Source organism: Bombina bombina, chromosome 8, assembly GCF_027579735.1.
Source record: "Bombina bombina isolate aBomBom1 chromosome 8, aBomBom1.pri, whole genome shotgun sequence".
Taxonomy (NCBI): domain Eukaryota; kingdom Metazoa; phylum Chordata; class Amphibia; order Anura; family Bombinatoridae; genus Bombina; species Bombina bombina.
The window spans coordinates 135,404,507-135,430,361 of NC_069506.1; the positions used below are offsets into that span (position 1 = coordinate 135,404,507).

Consider the following 25,855-nt stretch of genomic DNA (forward strand, 5'->3'; position numbering starts at 1 on the left):
CACTGCATAACCTACAAAGCAAAATGCACATAACACAAACCACATTTATATACATTTCAGACCAGCTTGTTTTGTCCTTGTGACGCTTTAATTTTACATAAACAAATACAGTGGTAGAATTTAGGAAAACATTCAGACAACAGGAGTGTGACCTTGTTTCTAAATAATCTAAACTTACTTTCTCTCATTGGAGCAAGGACTCTTTTCTCTGGGAGCAGGATACGCGTGTTTGTACACTGAAAGTAGTCAGACATAGAACTTATTGTTTATATCTAAACATCCGTAAAAGGGACATGAAACCCAAAAAATTTCTTTCATGATTTAGGTAGAACATACAATTTTAAACAACTTTCCAGCTTACTTCTATTATCAAATTTGCTTCATTCTCTTGGTATCATTTGTTGAAGGAGCAGCAATGCACTACTGGTTTCTAACTTAACACATGGGTGAGCCAATGAAAATCTGTATATATATGCAGCCACCAATCAGCAGCTAGAACCTAGGTTCTTTGCTGCTCCTGAGCTTTCCTAGATAAACCATTCAGCAAAGGATAACAAGAGAAGGAAGGAAATTAAATAAAAGAAGTAAATTGGAAAGTTATTTAAAATTGTATGCTCTGTCTAAATGCTCTGTCTAAATCATGAATGTCTAGTTATGACTTTACTGTCCCTTTAAAGAGACATAAACACCCATATTTTTCTTTTATGATTCAGATGTAGCATGCAGTTTTAAAGGGACATAAAACCCCAAACAATTCTTTCATGATTCAGATAGAACATAGATAGAACATACAGTTTTAAACAACTTTCCAATATACTTCTATTATCAAATTTTCTTCATTTCTTTCATTTTTTATCCTTTGTTAAAAAAACAGGAAGGTAAGTTTAGGAGTGTGCATGTGTCTACCGAACAATATGGCCGCACTATTTTCTGTCATGTAGTGCTCCAGACATGTGCACGCTACCTATCTTGATATTTGTTCAACAAAGAATAACAAGAGAACAAAGCAAATTTGATAATAAAAGTAAATTGGAAACTTTTTAAAACTTGTATACTCTAGCAATACATATTGCACGCAATATTTTAATTTCGGCGCAGTTAGCACACAAGTGAAAGTGCTAAATAGCCCTCCACTCGTAATCTTGCCTTTTCATGAGGAAATCTATTTTGAATTTGATGTCCCTTTAAATATGTGTTTAACCCATTTGCAAATTAAAGCTTGCTATGATGTCAGCATATCCCTTTAGCACACATGTCAATAAAATAAATCTGCAATATCTCCAGTAACATAAAACTTCTGAAGTGTATTACATGAGATTCTTAGCATTACAGCCTGCAGGCCTAGATGTCTCCTCAATTTCCTGCACATTTAAATATTTCTGAGGACAAAAGAAAAACACCCGTCAACTGAAAATCCCCAAATATGTAAGAAAATGTATATTCTTGTCTTCCCCATAACTATGATGTAAAAATACAGCAAGCAGTATTCATTCATTTTATCCAAATACTTTATTTTTGTTACACATTACTGAAAAATAAAATTCACTAATATCACCAGACTTCAAAGAACTTAAAAGAAGATGGTTATAATGTTTAGCACGTGTTGGTTATTCTCAAACTCTTTTTCTTAATTTAAACTACGTACACTGAGTTATTTATATCTGTAAAGTGACATGGAACTCAAAATATTGCTCATAGTTGCAGGAGGTTTACAAAGAAACGTGCACTTTCACCATAGTCATAATTTTAAAAAGTGTTTCTTGTTTTTGGTGCATTTTATAATGACATTAAAGCCTTCTTTGGACAATGGGGCTGAATTATTAAAGGGACACTAAATCCAATATTTTTCTTTAATGATTCAGATAGAGCATGAAATTTTAAGCAACTTTCTAATTTACTCCTATTATCAAATTTTCTTCATTCTCTTGGTATCTTTATTTGAAATGCAAGAATGTAAGTTTGGATGCTGGCCCATTTTTGGTGAACAACCTGGGTTGTCCATGCTGATTGGTGGATAAATTCATTCACCAATAAAAAAGTGCTGTCCAGAGTACTAAACCCCAAAAAAGCTTAGATGCCTTCTTTTTCAAATAAAGATAGCAAGAGAACGAAGAAAAAATGATAATAGGAGTAAATTAGAAAGAAAAAAATGTGGGTTCAGTGTCCCTTTATGCTGCGAATGCAGCATTTTCCGTGCGAGCCTTCTTAAGACCGCTGCTCCTTAACTCATCTGCCACCTCTGAGGGGGCGGATATGATCGGGATGATTGACACCCCCTGCTAGCGGCCGATTGGTAGCGAATCTGCAGGGGGCGGCATTTCACAAGGAATGCTTGTGCAATGATAAATGCCGACAGCATATGCTGTCAGCATTTATCGATGTGGGATGGACATGATCCACTATAGCAAATCCTGTCCACCCGCACATTGTTAAATTGACCCCAATGTGTCAACAATTAACCAAGGTAGAGACTGAGGTGCAAAAACAGGGTTTTTATTTTACAAATACACTGAAGAAACATGCACATTTTTAATGCTTGCGGTGCTGCATTATAAGGGATATAAAATACAATTTTCTTTTCTTTCATGATCAGATAGAGCATACATTTTTAATCAAGTTTCCAATTCACTTCTATTATTAATTTTGTTTCACCCTACTAGTATCATTTGTTAAAGGTGTAGTACTACTGGGAGGTAGCTGAACACCTTGGTAAGCCAATGAAAAGATGCATATATGTGCAGCCACCAAACAGCTCCTACCTCCTTAGCCTACATAGGTGTGCTTTTTAAAAAAGGCTACTAAGAAAATGAAATATTAGAAGTAAAATGAAAACTTGCTTAAAATTTTATGCTTTATCTGAATTTACAAAGGTTTTATTTCCTTTTAACTAGGCTCTTAATTAAAAGGGGCATAAAAACAGCTCTCTTCTGCTGCATAAATTACTACTACTGATATTAATCTGCTTGTGGAATTTTATTTCTTTCATGTAATTAGCAAGAGTCCATGAGCTAGTGACGTATGGGATATACATTCCTACCAGGAGGGGCAAAGTTTCCCAAACCTCAAAATGCCTATAAATACACCCCTCACCACACCCACAATTCAGTTTTTACAAACTTTGCCTCCGATGGAGGTGGTGAAGTAAGTTTGTGCTAGATTCTACGTTGATATGCGCTCCGCAGCAAGTTGGAGCCCGGTTTTCCTCTCAGCGTGCAGTGAATGTCAGAGGGATGTGAGGAGAGTATTGCCTATTTGAATGCAGTGATCTCCTTCTACGGGGTCTATTTCATAGGTTCTCTGTTATCGGTCGTAGAGATTCATCTCTTACCTCCCTTTTCAGATCGACGATATACTCTTATATATACCATTACCTCTGCTGATTCTCGTTTCAGTACTGGTTTGGCTATCTGCTATATGTAGATGAGTGTCCTGGGGTAAGTAAGTCTTATTTTCTGTGCCTATGGTTGGGCACTTTGTTTATAAAGTTCTAAATATATGTATTCAAACATTTATTTGCCTTGACTCAGAATGTTCAACTTTCCTTATTTTCAGACAGTCAGTTTCATATTTGGGATAATGCATTTTAATTTAACATTTTTCTTACCTTAAAATTTGACTTTTTCCCTGTGGGCTGTTAGGCTCGCGGGGGCTGAAAATGCTTCATTTTATTGCGTCATTCTTGGCGCGGACTTTTTTGGCGCAAAAATTCTATTTCCGTTTCCGGCGTCATACGTGTCGCCGGAAGTTGCGTCATTTTTTGACGTTATTTTGCGCCAAAAATGTCGGCGTTCCGGATGTGGCGTCATTTTTGGCGCCAAAAAGCATTTAGGCGCCAAATAATGTGGGCGTCTTATTTGGCGCGAAAAAATATGGGCGTCGCTTTTGTCTCCACATTATTTAAGTCTCATTTTTTATTGCTTCTGGTTGCTAGAAGCTTGTTCTTTGGCATTTTTTCCCATTCCTGAAACTGTCATTTAAGGAATTTGATCAATTTTGCTTTATATATATGTTGTTTTTTCTCTTACATATTGCAAGATGTCTCACGTTGCATCTGAGTCAGAAGATACTACAGGAAAATCGCTGTCAAGTGCTGAATCTACCAAAGCTAAGTGTATCTGCTGTAAACTTTTGGTAGCTATTCCTCCAGCTGTTGTTTGTATTGATTGTCATGACAAACTTGTTAAAGCAGATAATATTTCCTTTAGTAAAGTACCATTGCCTGTTGCAGTTCCTTCAACATCTAAGGTGCAGAATGTTCCTGATAATATAAGAGATTTTGTTTCTGAATCCATAAAGAAGGCTATGTCTGTTATTTCTCCTTCTAGTAAACGTAAAAAATCTTTTAAAACTTCTCTCCCTACAGATGAATTTTTAAATGAACATCATCATTCTGATTCTGATGATTCCTCTGGTTCAGAGGATTCTGTCTCAGAGGTTGATGCTGATAAATCTTCATATTTATTTAAAATGGAATTTATTCGTTCTTTACTTAAAGAAGTACTAATTGCTTTAGAAATAGAGGATTCTGGTCCTCTTGATACTAATTCTAAACGTTTAGATAAGGTATTTAAAGCTCCTGTGGTTATTCCAGAAGTTTTTCCTGTTCCTAATGCTATTTCTGCAGTAATTTCCAAAGAATGGGATAATTTGGGTAATTCATTTACTCCTTCTAAACGTTTTAAGCAATTATATCCTGTGCCGTCTGACAGATTAGAGTTTTGGGACAAGATCCCTAAAGTTGATGGGGCTATTTCTACCCTTGCTAAACGTACTACTATTCCTACGTCAGATGGTACTTCGTTTAAGGATCCTCTAGATAGGAAAATTGAATCCTTTCTAAGAAAAGCTTATCTGTGTTCAGGTAATCTTCTTAGACCTGCTATATCTTTGGCTGATGTTGCTGCAGCTTCAACTTTTTGGTTGGAAACTTTAGCGCAACAAGTAACACATCGTGATTCTCATGATATTATTATTCTCCTTCAGCATGCTAATAATTTTATCTGTGATGCCATTTTTTATATTATCAGAGTTGATGTCAGGTTTATGTCTCTAGCTATTTTAGCTAGAAGAGCTTTATGGCTTAAAACTTGGAATGCTGATATGGCTTCTAAATCAACTTTACTTTCCATTTCTTTCCAGGGTAACAAATTATTTGGTTCTCAGTTGGATTCCATTATTTCAACTGTTACTGGTGGGAAAGGAACTTTTTTACCACAGGATAAAAAATCTAAAGGTAAAAACAGGGCTAATAATCGTTTTCGTTCCTTTCGTTTCAACAAAGAACAAAAGCCTGATCCTTCATCCTCAGGAGCGGTTTCAGTTTGGAGACCATCTCCAGTCTGGAATAAATCCAAGCCAGCTAGAAAGGCAAAGCCTGCTTCTAAGTCCACATGAAGGTGCGGCCCTCATTCCAGCTCAGCTGGTAGGGGGCAGGTTACGTTTTTTCAAGGAAATTTGGATCAATTCTGTTCACAATCTTTGGATTCAGAGCATTGTTTCAGAAGGGTACAGAATTGGTTTCAAGTTGAGACCTCCTGCAAAGAGATTTTTTCTTTCCCGTGTCCCAGTAAATCCAGTAAAAGCTCAAGCATTTCTGAAATGTGTTTCAGATCTAGAGTTGACTGGAGTAATTATGCCAGTTCCAGTTCCGGAACAGGGGATGGGGTTTTATTCAAATCTCTTCATTGTACCAAAGAAGGAGAATTCTTTCAGACCAGTTCTGGATCTAAAAATATTGAATCGTTATGTAAGGATACCAACGTTCAAGATGGTAACTGTAAGGACTATCTTACCTTTTGTTCAGCAAGGGAATTATATGTCCACAATAGATTTACAGGATGCATATCTGCATATTCCGATTCATCCAGATCATTATCAGTTCCTGAGATTCTCGTTTCTGGACAAGCATTACCAATTTGTGGCTCTGCTGTTTGGCCTAGCTACAGCTCCAAGAATTTTTACAAAGGTTCTCGGTGCCCTGTTGTCTGTAATCAGAGAACAGGGTATTGTGGTATTTCCTTATTTGGACGATATCTTGGTACTTGCTCAGTCTTTACATTTAGCAGAATCTCATACGAATCGACTTGTGTTGTTTCTTCTAGATCATGGTTGGAGGATCAATTTACCAAAAAGTTCTTTGATTCCTCAGACAAGGGTAACTTTTCTGGGTTTCCAGATGGATTCAGTGTCCATGACTCTGTCTTTAACAGACAAGAGACGTCTAAAGTTGATTGCAGCTTGTCGAAACCTTCAGTCACAATCATTCCCTTCGGTAGCCTTATGCATGGAAATTCTAGGTCTTATGACTGCTGCATCGGACGCGATCCCCTTTGCTCGTTTTCACATGCGACCTCTTCAGCTCTGTATGCTGAAGCAATGGTGCAAGGATTACACGAAGATATCTCAATTAATATCTTTAAAACCGATTGTTCGACACTCTCTAACATGGTGGACAGATCACCATCGTTTAATTCAGGGGGCTTCTTTTGTGCTTCCGACTTGGACTGTAATTTCAACAGATGCAAGTCTCACAGGTTGGGGAGCTGTGTGGGGATCTCTGACGGCACAAGGAGTTTGGGAATCTCAGGAGGTGAGATTACCGATCAATATTTTGGAACTCCGTGCAATTTTCAGAGCTCTTCAGTTTTGGCCTCTTCTGAAGAGAGAATCGTTCATTTGTTTTCAGACAGACAATGTCACAACTGTGGCATACATCAATCATCAAGGAGGGACTCACAGTCCTCTGGCTATGAAAGAAGTATCTCGAATTTTGGTTTGGGCGGAATCCAGCTCCTGTCTAATCTCTGTGGTTCATATCCCAGGTGTAGACAATTGGGAAGCGGATTATCTCAGTCGCCAAACGTTGCATCCGGGCGAATGGTCTCTTCACCCAGAGGTATTTCTTCAGATTGTTCAAATGTGGGAACTTCCAGAAATAGATCTGATGGCGTCCCATCTAAACAAGAAACTTCCCAGGTATCTGTCCAGATCCCGGGATCCTCAGGCGGAGGCAGTGGATGCATTATCACTTCCTTGGAAGTATCATCCTGCCTATATCTTTCCGCCTCTAGTTCTTCTTCCAAGAGTAATCTCCAAGATTCTGAAGGAATGCTCGTTTGTTCTGCTGGTAGCTCCGGCATGGCCTCACAGGTTTTGGTATGCGGATCTTGTCCGGATGGCCTCTTGCCAACCGTGGACTCTTCCGTTAAGACCAGACCTTCTGTCACAAGGTCCTTTTTTCCATCAGGATCTGAAATCCTTAAATTTAAAGGTATGGAGATTGAACGCTTGATTCTTGGTCAAAGAGGTTTCTCTGACTCTGTGATTAATACTATGTTACAGGCTCGTAAATCTGTATCTCGAGAGATATATTATAGAGTCTGGAAGACTTATATTTCTTGGTGTCTTTCTCATCATTTTTCCTGGCATTCTTTTAGAATACCGAGAATTTTACAGTTTCTTCAGGATGGTTTAGATAAGGGTTTGTCCGCAAGTTCTTTGAAAGGACAAATCTCTGCTCTTTCTGTTCTTTTTCACAGAAAGATTGCTATTCTTCCTGATATTCATTGTTTTGTACAAGCTTTGGTTCGTATAAAACCTGTCATTAAGTCAATTTCTCCTCCTTGGAGTTTGAATTTGGTTCTGGGAGCTCTTCAAGCTCCTCCGTTTGAACCTATGCATTCATTGGACATTAAATTACTTTCTTGGAAAGTTTTGTTCCTTTTGGCCATCTCTTCTGCCAGAAGAGTTTCTGAATTATCTGCTCTTTCTTGTGAGTCTCCTTTTCTGATTTTTCATCAGGATAAGGCGGTGTTGCGAACTTCTTTTGAATTTTTACCTAAAGTTGTGAATTCCAACAACATTAGTAGAGAAATTGTGGTTCCTTCATTATGTCCTAATCCTAAGAATTCTAAGGAGAAATCGTTGCATTCTTTGGATGTTGTTAGAGCTTTGAAATATTATGTTGAAGCTACGAAATCTTTTCGTAAGACTTCTAGTCTATTTGTTATCTTTTCCGGTTCTAGAAAAGGCCAGAAAGCTTCTGCCATTTCTTTGGCATCTTGGTTGAAATCTTTAATTCATCTTGCCTATGTTGAGTCGGGTAAAACTCCGCCTCAGAGAATTACAGCTCATTCTACTAGGTCAGTTTCTACTTCCTGGGCGTTTAGGAATGAAGCTTCGGTTGACCAGATCTGCAAAGCAGCAACTTGGTCCTCTTTGCATACTTTTACTAAATTCTACCATTTTGATGTATTTTCTTCTTCTGAAGCAGCTTTTGGTAGAAAAGTACTTCAGGCAGCGGTTTCAGTTTGAATCTTCTGCTTATGTTTTTCGTTAAACTTTATTTTGGGTGTGGATTATTTTCAGCAGGAATTGGCTGTCTTTATTTTATCCCTCCCTCTCTAGTGACTCTTGTGTGGAAAGATCCACATCTTGGGTAGTCATTATCCCATACGTCACTAGCTCATGGACTCTTGCTAATTACATGAAAGAAAACATAATTTATGTAAGAACTTACCTGATAAATTCATTTCTTTCATATTAGCAAGAGTCCATGAGGCCCGCCCTTTTTTTGTGGTGGTTATGATTTTGTATAAAGCACAATTATTCCAATTCCTTATTTTATATGCTTTCGCACTTTTTTATCACCCCACTTCTTGGCTATTCGTTAAACTGAATTGTGGGTGTGGTGAGGGGTGTATTTATAGGCATTTTGAGGTTTGGGAAACTTTGCCCCTCCTGGTAGGAATGTATATCCCATACGTCACTAGCTCATGGACTCTTGCTAATATGAAAGAAATGAATTTATCAGGTAAGTTCTTACATAAATTATGTTTTTTTACCCCCTGGAAAAAGTCTGCGGACACCTCAACTTATAGCTTCATGATAACCAAGTATATCTGCTTATATTAGCTTTCCTCATTAATTTCAGCTACTAATGTAATATAATGTAACTCAGAAATATTAATGATTGAATCCTTTAGGTTATACTAACTCACAATATTGATATCTACTTTCTTTATATAGCTTAACATAACAACATTTTGAGATACCGCTTTGCAATCCAGACTCAAATTCCTATTTTATTTGCAAATAATGTACATAAGAGACTTCACATAAAAGTTAAATTTAGAGCATGTAAAGGTTAAACAAACAAATAGCAGCTATATACATAACACAGAACTTTAGTAAATATCGCTGATAAAAAGCGTGAAGGGTTGCAGGTTGTAGAGTGTTTTTTCGTCTGAGCACAGCTGTAGTTACACATTAGCCATAAAAAAAAAATAGCACAGACCATTAGTTACAGCGTGCTCATGCAACTGTGAAGAAATGCTGCCAACCCTCTTTTTAAAACTTTACAAAATAGTTTACATAGGGCTAGATTACAAGTGGTGAGTTATTTGAGGCTTTTGCTCGAGCCTAAACTTCGCTAGAATTAAGCTTTTTTGGGTGGGTCAGGTAGAGTATTACAACTTGAAAGTAAAATGTTTGCATGCGAGTGAAACCCACTGTGTGCTAACCAAAGGACTTTGAATTTCATGAATGCAATGTTATGCTCTCCATATACTTCAATAGCGCATAAGGACAAAAACTTAAGACTCTATGAAATATAACATATATACAGAGCTCTGTACCCAATATTAGCGTGGCCACGTCTCCTGTTATTAATGTTTGAAGTTTTTTCTACGCTTTACTACTTGTTGAGAGCACAGACAACTTAGATCCCTTCTTCCTGTCTCAGCTAAGCTGTTGCCTCCACAGTTTTTCTGGGGGTTCTGAGTATTTGAGTTGGTATAGTTGGTCTGTGCATATCTCCACAACTTATATTATTTGCAAGCTAATCTTTGCTCCATGTGCAGGAATACAATTTGGGATGCTACCGTAACTTGCTTTGTGTCGTACAAGGACCGGTCCTGTTCTAGACAGATTTTGTTTGTTTTTATCTTGCCTTATGTGTTATTTTCAGTGCCTTTTTTGAATACTGTCATTGCAGCGAGTTCATGCTCGATACCATGTATTAATAAATCTGTTTTTGATACTTATCTTTGAGAGTGTTGCATTTACTATTTACCAATTTAACAGGGGTTAACAGTGGTGATGGTGTCACATTGGAAAAAGAAAAATGTACAGCACTAAAGTACCGGTAACTGCTTTAATAATTTGTCCGGATCAGTACAGATGGTGTCACATCCCCTAAATGAGTTCCACTTCCTGTGCGCGGGGCGCAGGTTACTGGTATCTGTCACTGTCTGAGTGAATGAGGAAGCACTGTATAACCAACACACAGTGTCTGCGGGAGCAGGGCAGAGCTTTTCAGCCGAGACTGGGGGCTAATCTGAGTGAAGCTGCTGTGTGAAGGCCTGCTGCAGCTAGTGCTACGAAACTTATTCCGGTTTAAGAACACTGTTAACAGGTGAACCTTATGCTGCACTAGTTTTACAGTTTGAGGAGCAGGTGATTTTTTTTTATGGTACGGTGAATTTAAAATTAGCACTTAAAGTTTTAAAAATTGGCACTGCGGCTTGCTTGTCAGTGAGTGCAGGAAGTGACCTTGTTGGTAACACGTTTGCTTCTATCAGGCTGATGCCTGGGGTCTCATTGTTCTGTGTTTCCCGGCTATGCTGCTTATCATTTAAACGGTGACAACTAATACGGTATATACCGGTATTCATAAGACATGGCTAGTACTATGATAGCTGCTGGGCTGACCATAGCTGTTGCAGGATTTGCTGGTCGTTATGCGTTGCAAGCTATAAAACACATGGAACCTCAGGTGAAGCAAGCTCTTCAGTCTCTGCCAAAATCCGCCTTCAGTGGCTATTATACAGTGTATATTTTAAAGGTTTTTTTCTTTTTTTTTAATAAGGGGAATTATTGAATTGTTACATAAATAAACTGCTCTACTAATCACAACCACAGAAATTGATAAATAAAGTGGGTAATATGCACTAACAATTTATTTCCTCTTCTGAAACACCTGGAAGTACTGTCCAATCTGTGTTGCTGGTGAAAAAAAAGCTGCATAAACTCCAGGGAACGTCTCCTAAACTGACCAGGGTCCTGTTAGTAACAAATTAAGTTTGTATAACATGTCACTTCCTGATTGTAAAGAGAAGCCATCAAATAAAACTTGTTTTCTACAAAAATTGGCACTGCGGGTTAAGGTTTAGGGTTATTAGGGTTTGGGGTTTAGGGTGATTAGGGTTAGTATTTTTTTTTCTTGTTTTCCTCCTCTAAAAACTAGGTGCGTCTTATGGTCAGGTGCGTCTTATGGAGCGAAAAATACGGTATTTAACTTTTGAAATGAGTGCTGAACTCCCAGTCTTTAAATAGTGTTATTAATACGTACCACTACATCTCCCCATATATATATAATAATGTTAATGTAAAATAGATATCTACACCTATATATCTATAGGAATGGATATATATGTATAGGTGTATATAGATTATATGTATATATATATATATATATATATACACACACACACATAATATATTAACAATAAAAATAAAGTTTTCCTGTATGTAACGAACATTAAATATTAAATATATATACAGTAAACACAAAAATGCATATGTACACACACACAAATATATATATGCATATGTACACACACACAAATATATATATACATATGTACACACACACAAATATATATATATACATATGTACACACACACAAATATATATATATACATATGTACACATATTTAGACGTATATGTACAGTATGTATTGCTGTCAAACACCTAGTCATATACCATATACCTTTGACCTTTATAACTTTTTTAATTAATATTTATGTGGCTAATTGTTATCAGATGGAGGCCCATTTATCAAGCTCTGAACGTAGCTTGAGGGCTCGTGTTTCTGGTGAGCCTTCAGACTCGCCAGATACAGCAGTTATAAAGCAGCGGTCTAAAGACCGCTGCTCCATAACCCTGTCCGCCTGCTCTTAGCAGGCGGACAGGAATCACCACAATTCAACCCGATCGAGTACGATCGGGTTGATTGACACCTCCCTGCTGGCGGCCCATTGGCCGCCGGCCGCGAGTCTGCAGGGGGCGGCTCACAAGAGCTGCTGGTGCAATGCTGAATACGGAGAGCATATTCCTCTCCGCAATCAGCGAGGTCTTGCGGACCTGATCCGCACTGTCAGATCAGGTCTGCAAGACCTTTGATAAATAGGCCTCATAGTGTTTATATGAGTGCAATTGTAATTTTCAATGTATTTTTGTTGTGTTTGGTGCAACTTTCTTTTACACATTAACCTTGACACAAAGGTTTATACAAACATATAGATATTTAGACATGTATATGTATGTATCTCTTTGTTAAAGCCCTTTGCCTGCTGATTTCATATCTTTGGGCCTTTATAACTTTTGTGTGCAATATTTTTTTTAATAAGTTTGATTAGATTGTGTTATTATGAGTGTAACTATACTTTGTAATGTATTTTTGATGTGTTTTGTGACACTTTTTTGTTTCACAAAACAGTTAGCCAGAGCTCTGAAGTTGTGTAATCACTCTAGTGAAAATCGCGATTGCGCTTGCATGTTCACATTTACTTTCAACTTGCAATAAGAGTGCAATTTAACTTGCGCTCAAATGAACGCAAAAACCCTATATCGCTCGCACGCAAATGATAGCGCTGGCCCTAAACGGGAACAGGTCTTTGAACTTTCTTCTGCGAATCCAACACATGAATTTTCCCAGATAAGGAGTCTAAAAGAGGCTTTCCCAATAGGATAGGGATGACAAACATTAGAACAGTTTAAATAAATAACTTATCTACATGTAATATAGTCAATCATATATTAGAATTTTAAGATGAATAACATGACGTTTAACTTTAACTGTAATTACAATCTTTTGAATGAGAGGAATGGGAACATTCAAAAATGTATAAACAGGAAGTTTTTATCCCTTATCTTGATGAACCAACCCAGCAACAGATTTTAACTTTGTATGTTAAAATGTGTTGGGTAGATGGGTTTGAGATTAGGTTTGAGATTAGGGGTTAATAGTTTTATTGTAGTGTTGGTGATGCGGGTGGGTGGCGGATTATGGGTTAATAGTTTTATTGTAGTGTTGGTGATGCGGGTGGGTGGCGGATTATGGGTTAATAGTTTTATTGTAGTGTTGGTGATGCGGGTGGGTGGCGGATTATGGGTTAATAGGTTTATTGTAGTGTTGGTGATGCGGGTGGGCGGCGGATTAGGGGTTAATAGGTTTATTGTAGTTTTGGCGTGGTGGGGGGTCGCCGGTTTATGAGTTAATATCTTTATTTAGTGTTGGCAGATTAGGGGTATTTAGATTAGGGGTTTATGTTAGGGTGTTTATACATAACCCTCTTGTCCCCATAGACATCAATGGGGATTGCGTTATATCGATCGCAGGTGTTAGTTTTTTTTCTAACACTTTTTCTCCGTTGATGTCAAGTCAGGACTTTGCTTTTGTGTGGTATGAAGCTTAACGCACCATATTGAACAACAAAAGATGTTTTTCCTGTAACTTGTAATGGTTGCGCTATGGAAAGTGTGATACTGCTAAATTTTTAACCTTAATTATGCACCGGGTTTAGCGCAAAACTTGTCATTTAGGTGTATATTTGTGAAACACTCCCCACACTCCTGCAACACAAACACAACACACACTCTCATAGAACACCCCACACACATTCTCACACAACATACACACTCATACAACACACACACCACACACACAAACTCATGCAACACAAACTCACCACACACACTCTTATAAAGCACACACACACCACATGCACTCTCATGCAACACCCACACCCCACACACTATCATACAACACACACACACACACACACACAACACACACATTTATAGAGCACACACCACACACACACTCATGCAACACACTCCACACACACTCATACAACACACACACACACACACACACCACAAACACTGTCATGCACCACACGCACAACACACACACTCCCATACTGCACACACACACACTCCCATACAACACACACTGCACACACACACACACTCCCATACAACACACACTGCACACACACACTCCAGCAACACATACACAAGTTGTGACCCAGTAAACATGGTGTTGCGACCCATTAATAGGTCCCAACCTGTGACTTGAAGAACCTTGTCCTAATGTATGCAGTTTCTTAAGAATTTGACATTTAATTCTGAAATAGACCTTCCATCTAAATTGTGTATATTTTTAAGAATATATATTTTTTCACCATAAGTAATGTTAGTTTGCTGAAGAATACACAACAGTTAAGACTACACACACATCATTTTAATTAAATAGAAATAGCAACATTTTATTCCCCTTTATTTGTAAAAAATAAAGGCCTTTTAGTACAATGTCCACTATACACCCATCATGAAGAATTAGAGTTGTATCTATAGCACTACTTTTTAATAATATTTCACTCAAGTAAGAAACTGCGTGTGTTTATTCTGTATCTCCAGTGGCAATTAGCCTTCTGGATATATTACATGTCCCTTTAAGAGTGAGTGCTTCTTCATGGATCTCTGTTACCGTGGCTTTCCCTTCCTTTCTTTTGTCAATAACGGAGGGAGCTTTATAACTAAGACAGACTGTAATAGCACCATGAGCTCATAGCAGCAATTTCAAATAAAGTTATTTTATCAAAATCAACTCTTAGAATCTTGGATGTTTAGGTTTTGGAACTACATTTCCCATGATGCTCAGCCAGCTGATATACTGGCTGAGCATCATGGGAAATGTAGTTCCAAAACCTCTGGAGGGTCACGTTTGAGGATGTCCGCTGTAGACATACCCATGTTTGAGCATTGACAGAACAGTGTTTATATCAATTCAATATTTTCATTAATTAAAAAAGGCTTGGGGTAAAGATACTCAAAAATATATGATAATGTGTTGAAGATGATCATATCTATCATATACTGACGCCTTTATAACATATAAAATGGTGTGTATAGCATAATCCACAGCTGTATCTTCTGGGTTATAGGCAATAAGATTAAAGGGACACTGTATCCAAAAATTTTCTTTCGTGATTCAGATTGAGCATGAAATTTTAAGCAACTTTCTAATTTACTCCTATTATCAAATTTTCTTCATTCTCTTGGTATCTTTATTTGAAATGCAAGAATGTAAGTTTAGATGCTGGCCCATTTTTGGTGAACAACCTGGGTTGTCCTTGCTGATTGGTGGATAAATTCATCCACCAATAAAAAAGTGCTGTCCAGAGTACTGAAACCAAAAAAAAAGCTTAGATGCCTTCTTTTTCAAATAATGATAGCAAGAGAACGAAGAAAATTTGATAATAGGAGTAAATTAGAAAGTTGCTTAAAATTGCATGCTCTTTCTGAATTACAAAAGAAAAAATTTGGGTTCAGTGTCCCTTTAAAGCTGTTGTAAAGCATATCTTAATATTCCATATGCTTGATTAGATAAGAAAATAGTACACATGCTAATGTAGATATCAGCTGAAGTGTTATTACATCAATGCATTTTACATTTCTAAGATAAATTTCATAATGTAGCAATATGCTGGTGGCGTATACAGTACATGGTGTAAAGTACCTGTCTTTAATAAAGGAGACACAAACATTTTCTGTCATCAATATGAAAGACCATCAATGAAACACTAAAAAAATAGTTTTGCTTGAAAGGATAAAACCATTTAAACTGATATACAAACTAAATAAAAAAATGCATATTGTATACAATTTATCTTTTGGGACAAATTGAGGAGAGGAACATCCATTAGCTAAACTGATACAGCCAACTTGAAAGAACAAGCAGTTTTTCCTTCCATAAGGCAACAGGCACTGAGCGTGAGGCCACTCAGAATAATATGGCTTCTGATTAGCTGTAGAGCCTGCAGCCTAATTAATAAAAAAGAAAAAAAGTTTGGACTGGGGCAGTTCAGAGGCTGCAAGTACTGTATTATTGTTATTAATTGATGTCACATGATAAAAGGGGAAGCAAATTAACTAAGCAAATAGTGACATTTTGTGACTAAAATTCTACTGCTCATGTAGTAATGTCAGTCAGAGTAAGGATATTTAAAGGGACAGTGTACACCAATTTTCATATAACTGCATGTAATAGACACTACTATAAAGAAGAATACCAACAGATACTGATCTTTAAATCCTATACAAAACATTTTAAAACTTACTTATAAGTTCCCAGTTTAGCACAGTTGATAAGGGTAGGCTGGGACACCAAGTGAAAGGGGCTGGGAAAGCATGAAGAGCAGACCCCCCCCCCCCCCCATATGAAAATACAGATTACACAAACAATAGCAGCAAGAATCTGTAAACCTGGGTCTACATACAATACTTTGGGGCTTGGTTAGCGGAAATTTATTAAAAAATAAGCAAAACTATATATTGTTACAAAAACACTCCCAGTTGGGCTATGTAAATGTATCATCTACAAAACATTTATGCAAAGAAAAATCTAGTGTATAATGTCCCTTTAATTTACCATTGACAAAATATTTATATATATGCATTGTAATAATATTTCTTATGTCAGTTTGTATAACGAAGTAAAATATGTATAATAATGTATTTGTTAATAAACAGAGTTTTAAAGTTTGTTACTAAATAAGAACTTCCCTGATGTCAAACACATAGTGATATAAGGATGTTAAAGAGATATTTAAAGTGATATTTATATATTTAATGCATACATAATTTAAATTATATTTTCTGTGCAAGGTTTAGAGAAAATGTAGGCAATTTTTAGGGAAAATTTACTTTTATATAATCATAAACATTCCTATAATGTTGACTTAAAGGGACACAAAACACTAAAGAATGATAAATATAATAATTTAGTCAGCACAAAGATTGACTTGATAACATTATACAGATGTATTTTTTAATTGTTTAAATATTGAAAAAATAAGTTGACTATTTTATTTCCTGTAGTGTAATGAGTGCGGCCATATTGTTTTTAAGTTATCCTTTGTTAAAACATCTGCCCTGCTGATGCTAATTAATGACAATTATAAATGAGCGGAAAAGTAACAATGCCAGAATTGTTCATAGTCCCTTTGAGTACTGGACTACTAACTAATAAGGTTTTTAAAGGGATAGCAAATTCAAAATGTAATCAGATCAGAGCGCATGCAATCTCAGAAAATGTTTCAATTTATTTCTATTATTATATTTGCTGCATTCTCTTAGTATCCATTTTGGATTTGGTGAAAAGCATACAGTAGGTAGGCTCAGGAGCAGCAAAGCAAAATAGTCCTGGCAGCTAGCTGCTGATTAGTGGCTGCACATATATTACTCTTTTTATGGGCTCACCCACTCTGTTCAGCTAGCTCCCAGTAATTAATTGCTGCTCCTTTACCAAAGGATACCAAGAGAGTAAAGCAAATGTAATATTAGAAATACATTGACAAGTTGTTTACAATTGTATGCTCATGAAACAAAATGTTGGGGTTAAATAAATGATCATACCATAATAGCACTTTCATTTGTTGCAGTAACTTATAATATAACAGGTAGGGCCTATCTCCTGAGGGAGTACATGACACTAGGCATTCACAGCTGCCCTGTTTCAGCAGATAACTGAGGGTGCTAGAAAGCACAGCCGCAAGCTGAGTTTTGGGTATAACATTTGGTTCTCCATATTAATCTTGCATAATTGCACACTTACTGACCCACCCTCTTTATCCGCAGCTAATGAGGCCCAAACTGACTCAGCAAACTCTCTTTTTATTCATTCTCACCCCAGGCTGCTGCTGGCTCTGCACAGGGAGTGTCTGGCCTGGGGCTGCTCGTGCAAGATAAACACGAAGCTCGCTGTCAGTCTGTGTTATGCCATGAGGCGTAAAGGAAGGTTCGGGGTGCATAGTAAAACTTACACAACATAGGAAAGGTGCATTGCACACTGAGCATGCAAAGTCTGTTGCAAACATAATTTAATTGTAATACAACACAGTATTTGAATATGGTTTACATCTATTTGCTTGATATAAATCATTAAATCTATTGATAAAAAAACACACAATATTTCTATAAACCTTCTCTTATGCTACCAGCCTGAAGCCAGTTGTTTGGTCAGAGACCAACCCTTCTCTGATGAGCAGATTTGCTGTAACCATAGCAATATACCCATGGAAATGTGGGTCAACAGCAGTGTTGGTTGTGACAGTCAGATTAGGAAGTACTGCAGAACACTAACAAACTGGAATGGCGTCAATAGCGTTCATTATGTATGATGCCGTGGTGGAGAAAAAGGTCAAAGAAAATCTTGAAACAAGTTTTTTAAAATGTACAATTTATATCTAATGGTACATGAAACCCAACATTTTTTTGTCATGGCTCAAACAGAACATTTATTTTTAAACAATTTTCCAATGTACTTCTATTATGACTTTTACTTTGTTCTCTTGGTATCCTTTATTGAAGGAACAGCAATGCACTTCATTGGTAAGCCAATAACAAGAGGCATATACGTGGAGCCACCAATCAGTAGCTCCCAACTCCTGAGTTTACCTAGGTATACTTTTGTTCAAAGGATAACAAAAGAACAAAGCAAATTAGATCATAGAAGTGAATTGGAAAGTTGTTTAAAATTGTATACTCTTTCTACATCATGAAGTAAACATTTTGGGTTTCATGTTCCTTTAAACTCATTACTCCTTATGTTATTGTCCTGTTTCCATCAGTTTCAGCTCACAAAGCAGCTTTTGTCAATGTCAAATTGATCTTACTAATTTATGCACATGTGTTTTAAAGGGTTATAGTTAAAACGTGTTTATACAAGATGGGTCATGCCATCATTATGCTGACACACCTCAAAGGACTTATTTGATTTGAGTACATGAATAGATGGTGATAAAGCTACAGTTTAATACAGCTAGAAATAAATTACATGGTTTTGCTATTATGAAACTGTGTTTTGAATGTGAACTTTTTTTTATATACTAGAAGCAGGGACAGGACTTTTACCTAACAAGGGGGGGGGGGGGGGGTGGTAGTAGGGAGTCATTGACCTTAATGATATTACAAAGGTCATGGTATCCGGTTGTTAATAAATGCTGACTTCAGTAGTAGTTTTTAAATGATGATTGACTATCTCTCGTAGGTGTTTGCAAGGATTGGAAAATATCACTACAGTTTGTCAGTGAACGGGACAAGTTACTGATACTCATAAGCTATATATACTAGATCCCATTCTGCATGTAAATTTAGCAACCGGTAGTAAATATGTGAAACAAAGGGACATTCTAAAGCAACAATGACATGTTACAAAAAAAGTAATGACCGCTCCATGTTACCAAGATATTTAAAGGGACAGCAAACCCACATTTTTCCAAGTTTAAAGGGACACTGAACCCAAATTTTTAATTTTTTTGTGATTCAGATAGAGCATGTAATTTTAAACAACTTTCTAATTTACTCCTATTATCAAATTTTCTTCCTTCTCTTGTATCTTTATTTGAAATGCAAGAATGTAAGTTTAGATGCCGGCCCATTTTTGATGAACAACCTGGGTTGTCCTTGCTGATTGGTGGATAAATTCATCCACCAATAAAAAAGTGCTGTCCAGAGCACTGAAACCAAAAAAAAAGCTTAGATGCCTTCTTTTTCAAATAATGATAGCAAGAGAACGAAGAAAATTTGATAATAGGAGTAAATTAGAAAGTTGCTTAAAACTGCATGCTCTATCTGAATCACAAAAGAAAAAAATTGGGTTCAGTGTCCCTTTAAACAACTTTCCAATAAATGTCCCATTCATTTAAAGGGACATAAACCAAACATTTTTCTTCCATGATTAAGATAGAGAATACAATTTTAAACAATTTTCCATTGTACTTCTATTATCAAATTTTCTTCATTTTCTTGTTATCCTTTGTTGAAAAGCAGTGACTTAAGTTCAGGAGTATGCACGAGTCTGCAGCACTATATGGAAGCAGTTACCTAGATATCTCTTTAACAAAGAACAACATGAGATTGATGCAAATCTGATAATAGAAGTAAATTGGAAACTTTTTTTTTTAACTTTTTATTCTCTTTTTAAATCATTAAAGATTTTTGGGTTTCATGTCCCTTTTAATATATAATTAATCTGATGGGTAACAAAAGTTTGTACCTGAGCAGTACTCAAATAAGATACAGTACTTATTTAATGTATGCAGCAAATCGCACACATTTTTGTGAATACTTAGAATAGGAGCAAGTAAAAGAGACACTTTAAAACAGAATATGTGAACTGAAAAATAAACATTAGCATTTTCTTTCTTCCCAGCTTTCTATTAAAACTCTTCTCTCCACAGTTTATTCACATATCAAGTATGTTCTACGTGTTCTGTGCTCCCTAAATATATCTGCTGTGTCTGTGTTTCCTTGATACTTGGGTTACCTAATGACTCTCTAAATATGCGGCTTCCTCTTACCTCTGTAAGCAATGCATTTGATCGCCAACTCTGTTTATATATACGGTGCTGGATGTCGGTTCCCAAAATCTAAAGCTCTTAGGAGTTAGCTGTTTCTAACAACTTATGAGTTAGCTTTTAACAATAGCAGTAATTAGGCTGACCATATTGCTGCTTTAAAAAGGGACATATATGAAAAATACATGTCAGGGCTGTTTAAAGAAATGCTTTGAATAATGTTCTGTTATAAGAACCCTGACATATGTATTTTTCATATATGTCCCTTTTTAAAGCGGCAATATGGTCAGCCTAAATAGTGCATTTAATTTAATTTCAAGGGACATTAAAGGGATTGGAAAGTCAAAATTAAAACCTGTATGATTCCGACAGAGCATGTAATTTTAAGACACTTTTAAATTCAATTCTATTTTCAAATGTGCTTTGTTCTCTTGGTATCCCTTGTTGAAAAAGGATACGCACATATCCTACACTAGTGGGAGCTGCTGCTAATTGGTGCCTGCACACATTTGTCTTTTGTGATTGGCTGACTAGATGTGTTCAGCTAGCTGCCAGTAGTGCAATGCTGTTCCTTCAGCAAAGGATAACAAGAGAACAAAGCAAATTTGATAATGAAAGTAAATTGAAAAGTTGTTTAAAATTGTATGTTCTATCCAAATCATGAAAGAAAATTGTGTGGTTTCCTGTCCCTTTAAAGCCGCGTATTTAAATATGTTAATTATATATCAACAATTACGTTATGCAATGCAGAGTATCTGCCTTCACAAAAATATTTTAATATAATTTAAACATGTCCCTTTTATTAATGATTTTCCAAACCACTTGAAAACTATGGTGTATTTATCTTATCTCCCCTAATTGGTACCAAATAAGTTTGTCTACTCCTCTAAACAATTGTATCTATTTTAAATAGATATAAAACCCAAACATTTTCTTTTGTGATTCAGACTAAGCATTTAATTTTAAAAATATTTCTATTATCAAAGTTGCTTCTTTCTCATAGTATTCTTTGTTCAAATGATACCTAGTTAGGTGGGTGGAGCACTATATGGTAATAAATACTGCTGCCATCTTTTGCAAATGGATAACATTCTTGCAAAATTGCTGCCATATAGTGGTCCAGACACTTGCACAACCCAGATTTTACGTCCCTGCTTTTCAATAAAAGATACCACGAGAAAAAAGAACATTTTATAACAGAAGTAAATTAGAAAGTTTTTTTTTTAAATTGTATGTTCTATCTGAATTACTAAAGACACATTTGGGGGTTTAGGTCCCTTTAAACAATTTGCAGCATTTTGCAAAAACTTAAATGACAGAATTTGCTTTTTAGCCTCTCTCGTTAATGATCAATGACAAACTGAATAAATTAAATTAAAAAAAAGGCCTAAAATCTGCCTAGGGATAAATGCCAAAATAAGGATTCAATCAAGTATGCTTAGGAAAACCGCCATATTGGTTCTTGAAAAAATAAAACAGTTGTAACATGTAACTTATTTGTACTTTCAAGAAATAAATCCCTATATGGTAACTTTTGGAATATCATTTGAAGGTCAAATTTTTCAGATTTAGAAAAATAACACTTTAAGTTGAGTAAGCACTGAGAACACAATAACGTGGAGAAAAGTAACTACAGTTAAAGGGACACTCAATCAAAATTAAACTTTGATTATTCAGATACAGCATGCTATTTTAAACAACTTTCCAATTTACTTCCATTAACAAAATGTGCACATTCTTTTTATATTTAAACGTTTTGAGTCACCAGCTCCTACTGAGCATGTGCAAGAATAAGTCTGTATGTATTTGTGAATGGCTGATGGCTGTCACATGGTACAGGGGGAGTGGAAAAAGACATAACTTTTAAAATTGTCAGAAATTTTTTTTACTACTCATTTGAAGTTCAGACTAAGTTCTAATGCATTGTCTTGTTTTATCTTGCATTTGTTGATTATGCAAATCTACTGTATTGACTGGTCCTTTAACAGTTATTATAGCCTGAACTCTGCAAATCATTTATTTATAGGGACACTAAACCCAAATTATTTATTTCATGATTCAGGTAGAGAATACAATTTTAAACAACATTCCAATTTACTTCTTATATCTAATTTGCTTCATTCTTTAGATATACTTTGCTAAAAAAATAGCAATGCATATGGGTAAGACAATCACCTGAGGCATCTATGTGCAGCCACAATCAGCAGATAATAAGCCTATCTAGATATGCTTTTCAGCAAAGGATGTCAAGAGAATAAAGCAAAATAGATAATAGAAGTAAATCATAAAAGAAAACATTTGGGTTTCATGCCCTTTAAGTCTAAAATATGGACAGTGTCAGAAATGAAAAACAATATTTGTGTATAATAAATATTATTTATTGATAAAAACATAATACATAAAAAAATACCACAGACACCATAAACAATGTAAGGTATAAATATGATATAAAGCAGTGTATAAATATATATGCCAAATATTCCAAAAAAGATAAAAACAATAAAAATCAAACATGGACAGACAAAAACACTGCTTGTCTGGCCAGGTTTCAATCCACACACTGCGTTTTATGGCTCCTCCCCCTTCCTAAAGTGTGTTTGGATTGCAGTCACTGGTGGTGTCTGTGGTATTTTTTTATTGATTATATTTTTATCAATAAATAATATTTTTTAGATACCAGTATTGCTTTTCCTTTCTGGCACTGTCCATATTTAAGACATTCTAACACTGTACTGTTTTAAATACAAAACAAAGTCCACACCCCATTTGATTTTTCTATCTATGCTCTTTTTTATCTTAGATTGCTCTCATTTATTCCTATTATTCATTTATATAAGTATGCTTTTTTAATCTTCTAATATTGTTAATCAGATTCCACAGGAGACCAGAACATGTCAATGACAGATTATTGCAAGCAGTTGTAATCTGCCCAAATGGTGCAATTTTATAATTAGAGTTAGTAGAAAATTAACAAAAATAATCTACATCTAGGGACTGTGAACCTACTAAGCAGGTTAAAGACCTATAAAAGCATAGTGTAACTTATGCCTGGAGCCACAATATTGTGCTGAAATTTATTTTTGTGTAACCACTTCTCACCTCAAAGTACTTTCCAATCTCTCCTCATTTGCAGGACAGTTTGTCCCTAAAGACATTGCTTTTATATTCCTTCTGTGTTGATCCAATGTGTTTTGCCTCTGTTTTGATCCAATCTATATGTTTCCATATCTAAGTGTATGTGTAAGTTGTAGCTTGTGTTTTGCTACAGAACTGATTATTTAACATGGTTTGGTTATACAAAAGTATGTATTTTTGTTAAAGAAAAAAGTTCACTGGCTCTGCAAATGGGGAAAACAATTAAATGAATATACAATTTATTATTTGAAAGGTTTGTGTCACCAAATTCTTAACATCTACTCTAAAAATGTATACAAGCTCACAGCAATCAAATAATTTGCTGCTGACAAAATTTGATATTGAAGAAATATTATGCAATTCATTATGTCTTTATTCTAATATTATTTTAACTATTTTTATGTTAGTGTTTTGTGCAAAACATTGAATATCACTAAAACAAAAGTGCTTTATTGTATCTGTTATGCAACATAACTTCAATAGGGCTACAGATTAAACAATACACATTTAGTTATATTTTCATTTGATGACAAACTGTGTTTAGTTATAAGTACAAAATGTCTCTACGAAATACAACCTTTTATTTTTCTTTAAGAAAAACTTTTAGCTTTTTTAGCTATAGACTATTGGTTCCATATACTTAGCACTGTGTATAAGCAAGCATCCCTTTCATAAAATTTACCACAAGCAGGAATATTATTTCAAGAAATTCATAAATAATATTCCAGTAAATAAATATATTTTAAGTCCTGAACTGTGGATAGCTGCCATTTTAGACTGAAGAAAATGGCGTACATTTTGTGGAAAAAATTATTTGCTTAAAGCTATTTTCATATTGCAAATCGCTGCTTCCAGAAATGTGTAACATTTGGATTAAAAAACCATACACTTATGGGTTTCATTTTTTAGATGACTGAAGAATTCTTACAAAGATGTATTATTTATAATTATATCAATCATTTATTTCGTACTGTTTATACTTGTTTTACGTTTTGTTTCAATTGGAAATTATTGGTGAAATTCCTTTACGATTAATTTTCCACCCCAATACACATAATACACCATCTTAATTTTATCTTCTCCGTGCTTCTATTTAACATTTATTACTTTAAGTTTATTAATAACAATTCCGCAAATTTAAACTATGACTGTATATAAGTGACTATGGGAAATAAATTAGGTCAGAATATAAGTCAAAAGAGTGTTTTGTCAGGTTATGAAAACATTGTCTGCAAGCTGTATTTGTGTATGTTCAGTCTTCCGTATGAGCCAATGGATTACCTAAATATGCAATTTAATCAGCATATGAGCCTGCAGATATACTGAGGAATTAAAGAAAGAATACATTTGTGAATGTATTTTACTGGTAATTTTTCCCCCCATAGACATTCTTAGTAATATTCTGAGTTAGATGTGTACTTTACAAATAATATACATACTAAATAAGAACGCAAAGCTTAGACCACAAAACTAACACAATTAGTTAGACTTTGCCTTTTTGACTGTGCCAAAAACTCATTTTGGAATATTATTCACACAACAGTAACCATACATATAATCAGTACTAAACTCACAAATACTTAACTCACCATTTTTCCATTGCAATTTTGAGCTCTGCACATGGGTTCTCGGTAGGTGTCTGTCCCACTTCTTCAGCTGTCTGTGCTGATCCCTCTTTTGGACTGTCAGACATAGTGAATATTATGTGTTGATGCTATTTGCTGTGAATAAATTAACTACTGAGCCCAGTTCCCTATGTAAGTGTCCTAAATTCCCCTGCTGATTCCCCTGTCTTGCAGCCACTGGACTGAGAGAATTTGTGTCAACTCACTCGAGTGCTTGCAGTCCTGCCCAGTTATAGGGAGGGAAGATAAAAAGGGAGGGCTGGTTGGCAAACTTGGTTTATTTTCAGTTTGCATTAACCTTACTTTGGTTAAAGGGACATTAAAATAATAAAATACAATCTATCAAGCATATGAAAAAGCACTTTTTAAATGTTTCAAAATAGTTTTGTTGCCTGAAAAGTTTTAAACTGATAGTGAAACTAAAAGAAAGCCCATGTTAAGTACTTTGTGGGACACATTGCACACTGGGAAATACATAAAAATCCCCCATTTCTACTGGTGGAGAGTGACATCCTTCATGTACAAATAAAAAAAAAACCTGTTAAACGTTATACAATGTCTTGTTTCAAATGCATTAACATAAAAAGATGACAAAACTAGAGGCTAAAATTCAGATAAGATGTCCATTACAGGCGTACCTCAGAGATATTGTGGGTTTGGTTCTGAA

General features: G+C 35.6%; 1 long non-coding RNA gene across 1 annotated transcript in view; it reads right to left on the reverse strand.

Moving 5' to 3' along the window:
- Window positions 1-25,416, reverse strand: part of LOC128638560 (uncharacterized) — a 47,660-nt gene extending 22,244 nt beyond the window's left edge. Inside the window, exon 1 of the long non-coding RNA XR_008399106.1 lies at window positions 25,153-25,416. This is a non-coding gene — a long non-coding RNA (uncharacterized LOC128638560). The remainder of the gene's footprint in view (window positions 1-25,152) is intronic.
- Between the last annotated feature and the right edge of the window lie 439 nt (window positions 25,417-25,855).